We start from the raw sequence: 17,194 nt of genomic DNA on the forward strand, positions 1-17,194 counted from the left end.
TTACAAAATAAATGACATAAGGAAAGATATATTGTTAAAACATGGTAACATGGACAAAAACAAAGCTTTAAAATATATAAAGCAAAATGGATAAAAATGCAAGGAGAAATTGACAAATTCATAATCAGGAGAACATTTTACAATTTATCAGCAATCGAAGGTCAAGTAGGACAGAAATAGTAAAGATACCGATGATCTAATTATACAATTAGCAAGCTAAACACTTATTCACACTCACACACATTCACATGTATTTGCACCTGACAGGCTACATATTCTTTTCAAACACTTGAACATCCCCCAAATTGGCCACATATTAGGTTACTCTATATGCTCAATTATTGTTTTTTGTTGACTTTTTTACAATTAGAACATATTTACGTGATACCTGTATTCAATACAATCAAAAATATGTTTAAAAAAATGAAAAGAAGCACTTATACTTTACTCAGTTGTGGCAGGCCTTTTAAACATATTATCTTGTTTCATCTCACACAAAACAATGAGGCTGGTATGAAAGCAGAAGGGAGGTTCAGCCACTGGCCTCAGGCCACTGAGATGATGAGTGGCGGTCAGGACTTGCACTCAGTTCCGCTGGATGCTAGAGCCTGGTCATGTGTCTTACTGCACTGCCTCACACAATGCCAATTCGTATTTTCAGCATGCCACGGAATAACTCCGGGTTATTGGAGATGATCCAGCCAATATGAATGACCAGTTCTTGCTGAATGACCACCTCCCTCTCATCATGGGTATTACACTTGTAATAGATGATGTTCTTAATCACTCTTGAAGACAAAGGATTAGAGATAACCTCTTCTTCATGTCCAAAGGCACCCAGAGTTACCTGTTGGCCCTGCACTAAAGCATTAGTAATGGATGGGGCCAGGCTGTCCACTAGTTTACTTAAAAGGCTTGCTGTATGGCGCACCACCAACCGACATTTTTTGCTGCCAGCTCTTCTATAGACTCTCTCAATGTGATCAGAAACAGTACCTTCCTTTGTGATAAAGTTGGGTCCTTCTCTTTTGAGCAGTATACCCAGCAGGATGACTTGGCTAGGCAGACAACTATAGTCATTCAGTTTTTGAAGAATTTAATGGGTGGGTTTGTTTTTCCATTCAGTAATGGTAACATCTGGCTGCTGTTCTTGTTCAGGAGCACTGGAGGTGCTGCTTTGTCATTTGACTTTTGAATGTTTGGGAACTTCTAGTTCCTCAAAACTCTTAAATTCTGGAAGCTCTTCTGTGTCACTGATTCGTAAGAAGTTGTTCTACCACAGCTCCAGATATTAGTGTCTGTAGATGATCAACGTGAACTTTAACTCCTCCAACCACTCCTTTCTTAAAAGCTGCCAGCATATCTAATATGGGATTGAATTGGCTACCTCTTATACTGTCTTCCTGGATGAGAACAAGGAAAAGTGGATGTCCATGCATTTTCCAGTATTGCTTAATAAACTGTAGTGCATTCTTTATGTCATCTATCAGCAGTAAAACATCTTGAGACATTTAGAAATCACTTAGGTCAAAGATGATAGGGTAACAAACCACAGTCTTTCCTAGAATGCAATAAATCTTTGATGTATGGAGGCAGCCAATGGGCCTATCTGGCCTTCCGCAGAGTCCCAATTTTTCATTGACCCCCAGGTGGAAATAAGCTTTCACAAGCTCCTGCTGGGCCCAGATTTGAATGGGTTCTACCTGTTGAGGAGTTTGAGTCTGAATACCATATGTGTTGAGGAAAACTGGAAGGCATTGGCTTTCTGCTACAAGCACTACATAAACAACCAAATCATTTTCCAGTGGGCCCTGATTGGAAAACCTCATGCTTACATTACATTGATTCTGTAGTGGGACATAACGCTGAACAGGATCAATGTCTTTAGGACTAATTAATTCATCAGCCAGGAGTTTTGTGATGACATAAAGGGCTTGTCCCCAAAGTAATAGTTTTCCATCATGGCCACAGTTGCTAGGAAATCCCTTCTGACTACCAGGGTTTCTTTTTTCATATTCGACAAAATCAGCTGGAACACAGTAGTACTTTGGTATGACAGGATAACCTTCTGTGGTCTGATGAAGTACTGGAGTCAGAAGATCCTGATATTCTTTTACTTGCTTGGGATTGCCTCTAAAAACACCATCAATCATTATGTAAAGGAAAAATATGGGAAATTCACATTCAATGCCATCAAACAGCTTAATTTCAGCTGGTCTGCAGTAGCGTCTATTAGGATCTTCCAATGATGTTCTATACCCATCTCTCAAGAAATGTTTAAATCCATATCTCCCTTTTAATTTTCTAACCACTTTATTGAGTGTCTGGCTAAACAGAACCTCATCGTCCAAGGCAAATGTAGGATAACTGATGCAGGGGAGCAGGGCAACATCTGTGTTATGAGATCTTGATTCTCTGGGTAACAGTGAGCACAAAGTTTGCCAGTTGCGATTGTGAGCATCGAGATCCACAAATATAACCGACCAAGAACAGGCCTGGTTGCCAGAGGTTGAATCCATTAATTGCTTCTACAGCTGCTTTTGCTAAGCCAACAGAGCTCGAATGCAGCTCCGTGCTGCCATTATTATACTCGCTTCCTCCTTCCCAGACACCAAAGTCAGGCACACAGTAAACTCTTTCCACACAAAATACAAGGTTCTGAATAAAAGAGACCTCATCAGTGTTATAGATAATCTGGAGTCCTGAGGAAATCATTTCCACAGGGTAAAGGAGATAGAGTGATGCTGCATTTCTCTGAAGATGACCATAATCCTGATAGGAGAGAATCTCATCCCTGTATGTACATTGAAAACAGAGTGAAGACGTGTTGGGCATGGATCCTGCTTAAACTGCTGGACCTTATCGGCCTGACGCATATAGCAGTAGACAATTCCTCTCATACATTTTATAGCCAAGTGCTCCAACTCACGGGTCCTTCCCTTGTCATCATCAATGCGACTGATACAAGAGCCAAAGCCCAGGGCGCAGCAGGGCAGTGTAGACCGTCATGGATGTTGGCCTCCTGATCATCACCACATGTTTTTGTGGGAAAGAGACCTGCGGTTGGGCTTCGATACAGCAGCAGTGTTGACTTGACAATTCTGTACTAGTGACCCAGTTTATCCCACAGTTTCATTATCAGGTCTTGGAAGATTAATGCTTTTAAGAGGTTCATAAACTGAGCCAGACCTTAAGAAAGCTGGTAGAGAAGAGATAACTGCATCAGATGAGCTGGCCATTTCAAATTGTTGACTCTAATCATAAGCATCACAGGCTAAACTATAGCAATTGGTCTGGGCTCTTCGCTCCAAGCCCTTCCAGCTCACTTCGGCCATGCACCCTGCCATTGCACTCAGGCCGACGCCTTGGCCTCCCCGGGGCCGCCTGTCAGCTCCTCCCAGCCGGCTGCTATTATTCTTTAAACTGTACACATATGTGATACATTATCTCTCTTTGGAGTGTATGCTTTATGTTATAATAAAATCACTTTTTAAATAGTAAAAAAAACAAGCCTCTTAGATAGCCTCATCCACCAGAGGGCAGACAACAGAAGCAAGAACTACAATCCTGCAGCCTGTGGAACAAAAACCACATTCACAGAAAGATAGACAAGATGAAAAGGCAGAGGGCTATGTACCAGATGAAGGAACAAGATAAAACCCAAGAAAAACAACTAAATGAAGTGGATATAGGCAAACTTCCAGAAAAAGAATTCAGAATAATGATAGTGAAGATGATCCAGGACCTCAGAAAAAGAATGGAGGCAAAGATCGAGAAGATGCAAGAAATGTTTAACAAAGACCTAGAAGAATTAAAGAACAAACAAACAGAGATGAACGACAAAATGACTGAAATGAAAACTACACTAGAAGGAATAAATAGCAGAATAACTGAGGCAGAAGAACAGGTAAGTGACCTGGAAGACAGAAAGGTGGAATTCACTGCTGTGGAACAGAATAAAGAAAAAAGAATGAAAAGAAATGAAGACAGCCTAAGAGACCTCTGGGACAACATTAAATGCAACAACATTTGCATTATAGGGGTCCAGAAGGAGAAGAGAGAGAGAAAGGACCCGAGAAAATATTTGAAGAGATTATAGTCAAAAACTTCCCTAACATGAGAAAGGAAATAGCCACCCAAGTCCAGGAAGTGCAGAGAGTCCCATACAGGATAAACCCAAGGAGAACCACGCTAAGACACATAGAAATCAAATTGGCAAAAATTAAAGACAAAGAAAAATTATTGAAAGCAGCAAGGGAAAAACAACAAACAACATATAAGGGAACTCCCATAAGGTTAACAGCTGATTTCTCAGCAGAAACTCTACAAGCCAGAAGGGAGTGGCATGACATACTTAAAGTGACGAAAGGGAAGAACCTACAACCAAGATTACTCTACCCAGCAAGGATCTCATTCATGGAGATTCGATGGAGAAATCAAAAGCTTTACAGACAAGCAAAAGCTAAGAGAATTCAGCACCACCAAACCAACTCTACAACAAATGCTAAAGGAACTTCTCTAAGTGGGAAACACAAGAGCACAAAAGGACTTACAAAAACAAACCCAAAACAATTAAGAAAATGGTCATAGGAACATACATATCGATAGTTACCTTAAACGTGAATGGATTAAATGTTCCAACCAAAAGACACAGGCTTGCTGAATGGATACAAAAACAAGACCCATATATATGCTGTCTACAAAAGACCAACTTCAGACCTAGGGACACATACAGACTGAAAGTAAGGGGTTGGAAAAAGATATTCCATGCAAATGGAAATCAAAAGAAAGCTGGAGTAGCAATACTCATATCAGATAAAATAGACTTTAAAATAAAGAATGTTGGTCTTCCCTGGTGGTGAGTAGTTGGGAGTCCACCTGCCGATGCAGGGGACACGGGTCCGTGCCCCGGTCTGGGAAGATCCCACATGCCACAGAGCAGCTGGGCCCATGAGCCATGGCCGCTGAGCCTCTGAGTCTGGAGCCTGTGCTCCATGATGGGAGAGGCCACAACAGTGAAAGGCCCGCGTACCACAAAAAATAAATAAATAAATAAATAAAGAATGTTACAAGAGACAAGGAAGGACACTACATAATGATCAAGGGATCAATCCAAGAAGAAGATATAACAATTATAAATATATATGCACCCAACATTGGAGCATCTCAATACATAAGGCAACTGCTAACAGCTATAAAAGAGGAAATCAACAGTAACACAATAATAGTGGGGGACTTTAACACCTCACTTACAGCAATGGACAGATCATCCAAAATGAAAATAAATAAGGAAACAGAAGCTTTAAATGACACAACAGACCAGAGATTTAATAGATATTTATAGGACATTACATCCAAAAACAGCAGATTACACTTTCTTCTCAAGTGCACACGGAACATTCTCCAGGATAGATCACATCTTGGGTCACAAATCAAGCCTCAGTAAATTTAAGAAAATTGAAATCATATCAAGTATCTTATCTGACCAGGACGCTATGAGATTAGAAATGAATTACAAGGAAAAAAATGTAAAAAACACAAACACATGGAGGCTAAACAATACGCTACAAAATAACCAAGAGATCACTGAAGAAATCAAAGAGAAAATCAAAAAATACCTAGAGACAAATGACAATGAAAACACGATGATCCAAAAACCTATGGGATGGGGTTTCCCTGGTGGCGCAGTGGTTGGGAGTCCACCTGCTGATGCAGGGGACGCGGGTTTGTGCCCCGGTCCAGGAAGATCCCACATGCCGCGGAGCGGCTGGGCCCATGAGCCATGGCCGCTGAGCCTGCGCATCCAGAGCCTGTGCTCTGCAACGGGAGAGGCCACAGCAGTGAGAGGCCCGTGTACCGCCAAAAAAAAAAAAAAAAAAAACCTATGGGATGCAGCAAAAGCAGTTCTAAGAGGGAAGTTTATAGCTATACAAGCCTACCTCAAGAAATAAGAAAAGTCTCAAATAAACAATCTAACCTTACACTTAAAGGAACTAGAGAAAGAAGAACAAACAAAACCCAAAGTTAGCAGAAGGAAAGAAATCATAAAGATCAGAGCAGAAATAAATGAAATAGGAACAAAGGAAACAATAGCAAAGATCAATAAAACTAAAAGCTGGTTCTTTGAGAAGTTAAATAGAACTGATAAACCATTAGCCAGACTCATCAAGAAAAAGAGAGAGAGGACTCAAATCAATAAAATTAGAAATGAAAAAGGAGAAGTTACAACAGACACCACAGAAATACAAAGCATTATATATTAATAAACTTGCCTTAATTGACATATATAAAATTCTGCCTCTAGGGGCTTCCCTGGTGGCGCAGTGGTTGAGAGTCCGCCTGCCAATGCAGGGGACATGGGTTCGTGCCCCGGTCTGGGAATATCCCACATGCCGCAGAGCGGCTGGGCCCGTGAGCCATGGCCACTGAGCCTGCACGTCCGGAACCTGTGCTCCGCAACGGGAGAGGCCACAACAGTTAGAGGCCCGTGTACCGCGAAAAAAAAAAAAAAATTCTGCCTCTAATGTATTAAAGGGACATAAGACATTTACCAAAACTGACTATATGCTGGACCCTAAAACAAGTCCCCACGTTCCCCAAAATTTCAAAATATTGAAAGCATTAATGTATTCTCTGACCCCAGTGGAATTAAGCTAGAAATCAGTAACAAAATAACTAGAACATCCACCAAATATTTGGAAATTGGTTAAAGAAGAAATCAAAATGGAAATTAGAAAATATTTTGAACTAAATAATAATGAAAATCTGATCTATCAAAACTTGTGAATACAGGTTCAGCGGTGCTTAGTGGGAAAACTCAATGACAGTGGTTACACTGAGAATGAGGGAAAATGACTGAGAAGCAGCCTAGTAGGGGCCTCTTGGGGGCTGGTAATGTTCTAGGTCTTACTGGAGAAGGTGACTACTTGAGTCTTGTCCCTCTGTGAAAAATTCACCAAGCTGTACATTTATGATTTGGGCATTTTTCTACATGCCTGTTATATTGTAAAAAAATTTTACTTAAAAAATAAACAGAAATTATTCCTGGCTTCTCTTTTTCTCACACCTCACATCTAGATCATCAGCATGTCCTGTTGGCTTTAATTCAAAATTAATACAAAATCTGGCCATTTCTCACTACCTCCCAACTGCTAATCTTGTGTAAACCAACAGCATCTCTTTCTTGATTTATTTCAGAGTTTTATGTCAGTCTTGCTGCTTCTGCCCTCGCTCCCTATAGTCTATTGTCAATTCAGTCACCACAGTGAACTGTTCAAGCTGAATCAGATCATCTTACTACTCCACAAAATTGTCCAACTGCCTTCTCATTTCATTCACAATAAAAGCCAAATAATTGTCATGACCTTCATCTCTGAATGATCTGGACTACCATCCCCTTACTTCATCTCCTACCCACCCCCACCCCACCCCTGATTCACTCTACTCCAGTCTTAACCGCCTCTTTACTCTTCACAGAACACACCAGGGACATTCCTGCCCCATGACATTTGCACTCGCTGTGTCCTCTGCTTGGATGTTTCTCCCCCTAGATTCACAAAGCTCATTTACTCAGGTCTCTGCATAAAAATCACCTTTGTCCCTGACCATTATCATTGCAATTCCCTCCACCAACAACTTCCAATTCCTCTTCAGTTCAATTCACCAAACATGAATCCAGTGTCAATATGAGCAGGTACTGGTCCAGTGCCGAGGACAAATTAGTAAACAAAATAGGCATGATTCCTGCCCTCATGGGACTTACATTCTAGCAGGAGGAGACAATAACAGATTGAACGAGTGTAAGAGAAAGATGAAGGATGACTTCCAGAGTTTTGATCCAAACAACTAGAAGAATGGAGTTGCCATCTGCTAGGATAAGAGAGACGGAACATACAGCAGGTTCAAAGAAGAAAAAAAATCAGTTCCACATTAGGCATTTTCTGCTTAATTTTCCTCCATAGCTCTTATCAACATTGACATACTATACATTGTACATATTTACTTGTTTATTATCTCTGTTTACCCACTGGAATGTAACCTCCAAGAGGGCAAAGACTTGTTTATTTTGTTCACCGCTATATCGCAGGTATCTAGAATCAATTTATCTGTTCCATAAGCATTTATGGAGTGCCTTCTAGATGACTGGAACCGTGCTAGGCTAGACCCTGTATGTTTTCTACCTGTAAGGAGCTTAGAGTATAATGGGATATACAGACAAATAAACAGTCTGCATACAATAACTCTAGGAATCCAGGACACCATGGGAGTGTGCAGGAGGGGTATCACACATAGACTCTGAAGGGGAATTCGAGAAGCTTCCTGAAAGAAGTGGTATTGTAATATTGTAACCAAGAGTCAAGTTATCTACTTGAAAAGGAGAAGAGCATTTCAGGAAGACGGAACAGCATGACCCAAGCTTGGAGGTCAGAGGGACCGTGCACTACCCAGGAAGTTGCAAATTCACCTGGTATCTTAGCTGTACCCTAGAGAACATATCTGTGTCAGATGGGAATTGAAGGAGTCATGTCACCAAAAAACACACTTGGCTGAGCAATTACTCTACCAGAGATCCCAGCCAAGGCCAGCAAACACAGGCACCTGCAGCCAGCAGCAAAGGCAGCGATGGCCACCATCCTCCCCACCCACCAGACAGCTGCAGTGGCAGCAACAGCAGAGGGTTCCGAGATTCACTACCCACCAATAGCACTTCGTCAGGCTTGACCATCAAGACCAAGGGCAAAATGGAGGTCAGTTCCTCTACAGTTCATCCTTGAAGGTAGTGTCTGTGTTCCCAGTTCGCCTGCAGGCAGAAACAGGAAGACGGGACAAAGACTAATTTCATAAAAACAGGTAAACACTCCTGAGGAGTTTGAGGAGGGAAGAAACTGCATAGAAAAGACTGGAATTTCTGTTCACAGAATGGGAGGTTGGTGCCATCTGTAACTTTGTTTGAACCCACAGAAGACAGGGAGAGTCTGGTGACATTCAAGTTCTACAAGAGCATGCATTCTCAACAGGGGTGATCTTACCCCCAGGGAGGTGAAATTGGTTCTTGGGGTGAAAATATCTTAGGTATTATAATGGTTTGTTGCCCTCCAAAGGCTGTAATACATAAACAGATGTACAGTCTATCTATGGTACTAAAAGTACACCAGAGGATGGAGAGTGGGCACGGGGAACAGCCAGGAGAGTTTTAAAAGTGTCTAAAAAGGCTACTTAGGGGGCTTCCCTGGTGGCGCAGTGGTTGAGAGTCCGCCTGCTGATGCAGGGGACACGGGTTCATGCCCCGGTCCGGGAAGATCCCACATGCCGCGGAGCGGCTGGGCCCGTGAGCCGTGGCCGCTGAGCCTGCGCGTCCGGAGCCTGTGCTCCACGGCAGGAAAGGCTACTTAGGAAGGTTGGAATTTTTTTTTTTTTTAAGGATAAGCACTTAACTAGAACGAAGCTCTACTTGAGAGATGGAGACCAGGAAGGTTTAAACGATGTGTTCTTCTGGAATAAGAAAGAGTAGGGGGCAGGGATAGAAAGGAGCAAAAAGGAAAGCATTCTGGGTTGGTGGAAACAGCATATGCACAGGCTTCGAGTAAAAGGAAAAGGTGAGCAACACAAAATGCAATAGAGTGGCCGAGTAAGATAAGGTCCGGGCAGGCTTTATTGGATTTAGCAATTAGGAGGTCACTGATCATTTAACCTCTTTGCACTTCAGTTTCAATACTTGTTAAATTAAATTGAAAAATAATCTCCAAGGCAACTTACAGCTCTAAAGACTCTCTCACCTGGGCTGGGTCTCTTTACACACAGAAACACACATAAAACATATCCATACACTTCTTCATACTCCCAACACACATGTTAATCTATTTCGATAATCTAATTTTCCTATCTCTCTGCAGCTATATTCGCCTTTGGAGATTAACAGTTCTCTTTGTTTAATTATAACAATCCTTTTAAAAATCGGCTACAAGAGTGTACAGTTCCCTGATAAGCTGAGCTGCTGGACAATAAACTGGTCAATATCAGTTCCTATAAACATTCCTAATGCCTTGTAAATACCTTTTATAATGCCATAAACTCTTTAGAATGTGGATACTAGATTTTATTTCATGTGGAAAAAAAAAGATTTTAAAACCCAGATTCATTCAAATGGGGCAAAAAACTATCTCCTTTTGAACTATCATTTGTTCATTAGGCAGTTACTAAGTGCCTACTGTGTGTCAAAAAGTACCATATGTGCTTGGGAAATTATCAGTGAATAAGGCAAACAGTTCACAGCTTCCAGGAGTCTAGGGTAGAAAAGCAGGGGAGTAACTGAGAAGTTGATAATGTTAGCACACCTCAGTCACTGCTAGCATCTGGCCATGTGGGTAACATGTTTGAACCTTAGACCTATTCCTGACAACAGAGTCTGAGGAATAGAAGGATGGACTTACCAGGGGGAAAGATGGCAGCACAGACACAGTCACTCAAAAAAGGGGGTTTTCTTAACCATTTGGGGGCCATAGACCCCTTCTCTGAATCATGTCTAAAATAAGATTATAAATGAAACCAATTATATTAAAATACAGTTATCAATTGTAAAATTTGTGATATAGTAATGTATGTCTGCTTCTTTACTAACACAGTAAATAACCAGATGGAGTGGCTGTCATAATAACGACTGGTAACTTTGAAGCAGCGGGGAGCATAAATGACATGTTGAGGTACTTACAACCTTATAATGTGTTATGAAAATACCTGTGGTTTCTATTGATGACAAAGTCACAGCTACTATTAATAATACTGTGGTCTGTTGCCTATGTTTATAATTGAACAGAATGTTAAATTTCAGTAGCGGTTAATGAAAGTACAGAATTTTTTTACTATCTAAATTTACAGACTCCCCTGAATTCCATCCAGAGACCCCTTGCAGACTGCAGCCCCCTGTTCTGGAACATAAAGCTAAATCAGGATTTCTGCTTTCAATCACATGGCTCCACAGTCACTTCTAGAGCTTCGGCTCCATCATTGGGATTTCCCAAAGAAGTAGCTAGTCCATTATTTGGAGCACACTGCCATCCCATGGCTCCTCCTGAAGAGTTTAGCATTAATAACATCCACAACAAAGCAGCCTTTTAGGGCATTAGACCAAACCTGCAAATTAATGCACCGGCTCATCACAATTCATTAATCAAACTCAGACTGGATTTAACAACAGATTATTAAAGATCAAAATTATACCCACAGTAAAAAAAAAGGCAGCTCCCAGAGGGTCAAATGTAATGTGAATGGTTTTGCATAAAACCATAAACTTGCTATTAAATTAAAAACAGGAAAAATTATGTCCACTGCTTATCTTCAGTCGTTTTTTGTTTTTTTTTTTAAGGAATGTTACGCTAATTTATTTCTTTGCTGTTCTGGTTACACAGTAAAAGACTAAAAGGTTAAAATGCAATGGTTCTTTTGATGTTTGGTTGAGCAACTTACACTAACATCTACTGACTGAGGTAAAGAAATTAATGAAATTACTCCCATAATTCATTACTAATGGAACACTGTCAATGCTTTCAACTGATAGTTCACACAAATCCGCCTCAGTCACCGAGACACCTCATGGTGACTGACAGTAGGGCTCACTTCTGATAATGCTCCACAAAGCAGAACTCTGCTGCCTTGTCCTACAATTTCCTGATCCCTCACCTCTGTGCTCTTGCTTTTCATGAGCAGGTCCGTTCTGTGAACAAAAGCAAGAAGGGGGAAACAATGATTTGAATTTTTCTCTCTCTTCAGGGAATTTAGGCAGACCTGCTGGGGATTCCCAAAGACATAAACATTCAGAATGCTCTAATTTGGCAGAGCACAGTGCTGCAACCAACTGTGCAATGAATTTTTTTTAAAGGTTAATATTTTAGAGCAGCAAACATAGATAAAGAGCATAACAATAATAAGAAGGATGGGGAAAACTCATTTAAAGAACTGTATGATTTTGTGACATCTTTTCTCGTTCCCCATTAGGACTGAACCATTAGTTCTTTCTGTTTTTGCAGAAACAGAAGCAAAAATTACTAGCACACATGCTGATTAAGGTAGGTAAGTAACATTTCTGGAAATACAAAATGTTTTATTCAATGTAGGTACCCGTTTGATATTTATAGGGTGTTTTGGTCTTAGTAGTGTCTATTTTAAACTGTAAATTCCTAAAGGGAAGGGACTATGTCTTTGTTGTATATCTGAAGATAATGAATAACTTCTCTTTGAAGTTATACCAAGATGGTATAGAATGATGTTATGGGTGAGACAAAATATACCAAATGATCATACATGTATAATACATTATTATACGCATATATAATAAAGTCCAAAAGAGTCAACATATTCAAAACACTTTATAAATACAGGGAGAGTCTAACGCAGCGACTCAAGTGTAGATTTTGCTTGTGTTGTTGTAGTTACATCCTAAGCAGCACGTGCACGTTCCAATTTTGTCGTCCCCCTCTCTCAATCCCTGGCAATCTTTTCTGCCAGCTCAAGATCACAATCCATCTTAACACAGCATTACAAACGGCCTCCATCAATCACTCAGTGATCACTTAAAATGAAATCTATTCCCTCTACCCAGGTACAGTACCTGGCACATAGTAAGTACTCCGTAAGTATTTGCTGAAATGAAAAAATGAAACTCCCTCTCCTCTTTCCAAATGAAAACATGCTATGTTAGGGCTGTTTTTCCAAAATCAATTTAACCACCACTAATCCCCACGAAGTGTTATCATAGAGATTAACTACAAATAAGTGCCTGATCAAAATATTTTTTATTTTTGCAGTGAGCCTCCAATGTCATGCAGATGCTTATTACTCTCTCACGCGGGAAAATGGATACACCTGCAGAGAAAGCGATATTTATTTGAAAACACAATTGTAAAACTCATATCATAGAAACTAGGGACATTGTAGGCCACCAAGATTAACAAAAATGGAGCAGAGCTTAACTTCTGAGTGGAAGCACTTTGGGCAGAAGAGTTCTGCTGAGACACCATACTTCTCTAAGGTGAAGTAAGTGGGAAAATTGTAATAATAACTACAGTGTAGAAAGCCCGTGCTCGGGAACAGGCATCTGCTTTGTGGGTGGCATGAAACAACAATCCCATCATGTAGACATTAGCATCACCACTTTACTGAGCAGGAAATTCAAAGCACTTCAGCAGCTCACCTGAGGTCACGCCAGGGAGTCACTGAGCCAACGCGAAAAATCATGTCTGGCTCCAAAGCCCCTGGGACATGACTATGCTCTGTACTGCCGCTCTTCTCTCAGATCTTTTCCCTTGTGTGCCCTCCACTAGCACCACCTCAAACCTAAAAATTAATCACTGAAGAAAAGATCTGAGTCCCATACATATCCTTGTACCAATTCTCCTTAGACAGGCCACAAAATGTAAGTGGCAGAATAGCAAAGAAGTTAACAGTGTAGGCCATGGCATGGATGGCTTAGATTAGCTTCCCTGTTCTATACCTTCCTTGCACAGGCCATTTTCTTACCTTCTTTGTGCCTTGGTTTTCTTCTAAATAAAACGGAAGTGGTAATAATGCCAATATTGTGAGGTTATAGTGATAATTAAATGAGTTAATACATGTGAAGTGCTTGCTGCCTGGCACACATAAAGTGCTGAATAAAGTTGGCTGTTATTTTTAGTTCTTTTGGCCATAATGCAATGGACATTTGGACATTGCATATCCACAATTCAGCAAGTTAGTTGACCAGCTTCCAAACACCAAGTTTTATTGAGCATCTAATACATTGCAACCTAAACAACAAAAGAGCCTGAAAGTAGTTCTCATCCAAGACATTAGGTTGTAAATTCTTTGACATAATGGACAATTTGGCAAGTCCTCCCTAAGTCCCTGTGGTATAACGCTGTGTTCCATACCACACAGATGAGCAAGTGGTAGTGAAAACAGAATAAGAGGGAATAGTTTTCATAAATTTTGTCTATAAAATCACTAAAGCTTTCAAATTAATCTATTCTTTTAACATTGAGGAAATAGGGACCTCATACTTAACCTTGCAACCCAGATCACCCAGGCAGTAATTACAATTTTGAGATTTGAACCCACAACAGATGCCTGCTATTTCTATAGCTTTAACCTGCCCTTCTAATAAAAGAATTCAAACATCCTCTTTCATTGCTATTATTTCTTAGGTACAACTCGTTTTAACACATTATAACTATTTGACTCTTTTAGCCGATTATATAATAATAATAAAAAATATTGACAGCATAGAAATATCTAAATTCTGAGACTAGCTTGAAATGCCACCTTCCATATGGGCTCCAATATGATAAAACTAAGTACCCAAGTATTTTATAGTTTTTATTAGAACTGATGCAATGCTGAATTAAAAATCATGAGTCGTTCAGTGCCCACACCCATATAACCTGAAGTAGTCCTTTGAAACATGATATTCATTGAATGAATGTTGAATAAACACTTGCATTCCCTGACAAGGGGAAACTTTAAAATTACTACAAGCTAGAGGAACCCATGAACTCTGTAGATAACTGCTGGCGATCACTCTCTTGATTCTTTCCTCTTGGTTGGAAAAAGCAAGGGGACTTAGTTTATGGAAGAAGATAATAAGGATACACAGCAATCTAACATAAACTGAATAAAGTATACATTCATTTTTTCCTGAGAAGCCCAGCTCTTCATATCCTAAGTCACCCCCAGGTGAAAATGTCTAAGTGACACTCTGACCACAAGTCAAAAAGCCATATGACCACAGGTGAACTGGGCTTGTTGAGCCTTATCCTAAGCTATATTTCATAAAAATACTCTCTCTGGATCAATGAAATGCAAATGCTAAAATTATCTTGTAGTACCATCAAATAAAAAGAAACTTGAGAATTAAGTTGTCATTCTTAATTAAAATGAGCTTTTTAATTTCTTTACTCTAAATAACTAAAGTAGATATTAATACTATAAACACTTAACTGACTAAAGAAGGATTCTACCCACACCCCCAGTTAGAGAACACTTAATTTATACATGAGGCAGCTTATAAGTATTTAGCAGTGTGGCTGGGGTTAGCTCTTTGGTCTACTTTTTAAATGATTAAATACTCTCCATCCAAGTGAACAGATGACTTCGGAGTTGCATTTTGCATGCTAAAACCTTCTTTAAACACATAAGCCTTGCTCAAGATTTAAGAGGGAAAAAAAATCTTAGTGACGGTACATTCATTATGTCTTTATTAAAGATGGACTTTTCCATAGGGTTATGTGCAGCTGAAAACGAGCCTCAGTTTAATAACAAAGCAAGCTTTCCTAGTACTACAAATATTATACAATTTTAATGTTTGATGTGTTCCTTAATTATAGAAAACTCTGCAAAGAATAACATCCTTGAAATTTACTATGCAAATGCTCTTAATTTATGACAAATTGCTCCTTAAAACACAAGTATTAAATCTCTATTAGATTTGTCGAGGTAATGTACTAATATGCATCACTAAGATCTTAAATTTATAAGTAGCAATGCTGTTTGTTAGATGCAAATAAGGATTTCCTTAATTAAAATACACTATCCCCAGCCTCTCAGCAGATTTAGCTCAGTCTTTATATAGGACAGGTTCATTATCTACCTCAAGTTAATAGAAGTATGACCTACTGTGGTTATTTCCTTTAAAATTTAATTTTAATTACTATTTTGTTAATGGAAATAAAGCACTAAAGAATTGTGAAGATGATCCAAAAGCAATTTTGAAAACTTAATTAAAATACCTCTTGAAGGGGCTTCCCAGGTGGCGCAGTGGTTGAGAGTCCGTCTGCCGATGCAGGGGACACGGGTTCGTGCCCTGCTCCGGGAAGATCCCACATGGCGCGCAGCGGCTGGGCCCGTGGGCCATGGCTGCTGAGCCTGCGCGTCCGGAGACTGTGCTCCGCAACGGGAGAGGCCACAACAGTGAGAGGCCCGCGTACCGCAAAAAAAAAAAAAAAAAAAAAAAAAAAAAATACCTCTTGAAATCTTCAAAAGGAATTTAGCACTTACATGGTTTGATAACTGATGGCCTTACAAATATAGCATTAGATAACCAACTCTATAAAAAAATAAATCTTTGGATGAAGCATACTTTACAACTATAGTGCTTCCTTAGTCTGCATCTTGAACTAATGGTCCAACTAAATAGGTATATACGTAAAACTCGTAATTCAAAATTTTAACATTAGGCAAGTGTTCTTAACAAAGAAATGAAATGAATAACCATTACACAATGCCTTCACAATACATAAACCTTAAATGCATTCAGAGTTTTTGCATAAAACCATCATGGTTTAATCCAGATAATTGCAGATGTGTTCAGTTTGTCTTTTGGTCCTTTGAGACCTGAATATAAAATTAAAAGGCTGGTAAAATGTTGTATAAAATTCAATAGCAGAGTTTTATTAGGCAGCTTCCTCTCCAGTCTAAATTTCAAAGATTTATACATATATTATTGATCTTATCTGTGAAAATATTGATTCAGTGAGTAGCCTTTAAACATAACACAATCCATAGATTTTATTGAGATTCACTACTCCTCATGAAAAAGATAAGAATATGAGATGCAGAGTATAACAAAGAGCAAGCTCCAGGCAAGAAACACAGCCTTTGTGATGTTCAAAATATATTTAGCAGCTCTTATATTACAAACCTTGCAGTTTTACGGTTCATAATGCAATGTGCATTTTTGTACCAGACTACTTGACTACTTCCAGTAAGTAAAATCCCTGAATTCATTAGCAATAATGACTTTTTTTCCTTATAGATCTATTTAATGGAAAAGGCATTTTGCCAGACACCACCCCCTACCCTGTCAAAACAAAAAACAAAAAAACAAAAACCAGTATGCCATTCCATTGGCATAAAATCATGGATCTATTCTCTTAAACATTGCAATTCCAACTTCAGAAATTAAAGAAATTTTATTAAAAATGAAAAATAAACATATGACTAAAATGATGGGAGAGCAATTAAGTTGAAGTACCACTGAATTTCTCTAATTCTGTATTAACCTAGAAACATGATTTAGATTCACACCCCCAAAATTTGACATTACTGAACTAACAAAAGAAATTCTGTAAAAATAGGAGAGTCCATCTTTTGGTTTTGTTCTTTTTTTTTTTTTTAATTCACCACACAGGAATTGCCAATTTGTAAGTGAGTTATTTTCTAAGACTTT

General features: G+C 39.4%; 1 pseudogene; it reads right to left on the bottom strand.

Annotated features, from left to right (window-relative positions):
• Window positions 1–616: 616 nt before the first annotated feature.
• Window positions 617–3,350, bottom strand: LOC132516069 (phosphorylase b kinase regulatory subunit beta-like; annotated as a pseudogene).
• Window positions 3,351–17,194: the final 13,844 nt, after the last annotated feature.

The sequence above is a fragment of the Lagenorhynchus albirostris genome, chromosome 2 (assembly GCF_949774975.1).
Source record: "Lagenorhynchus albirostris chromosome 2, mLagAlb1.1, whole genome shotgun sequence".
Taxonomy (NCBI): domain Eukaryota; kingdom Metazoa; phylum Chordata; class Mammalia; order Artiodactyla; family Delphinidae; genus Lagenorhynchus; species Lagenorhynchus albirostris.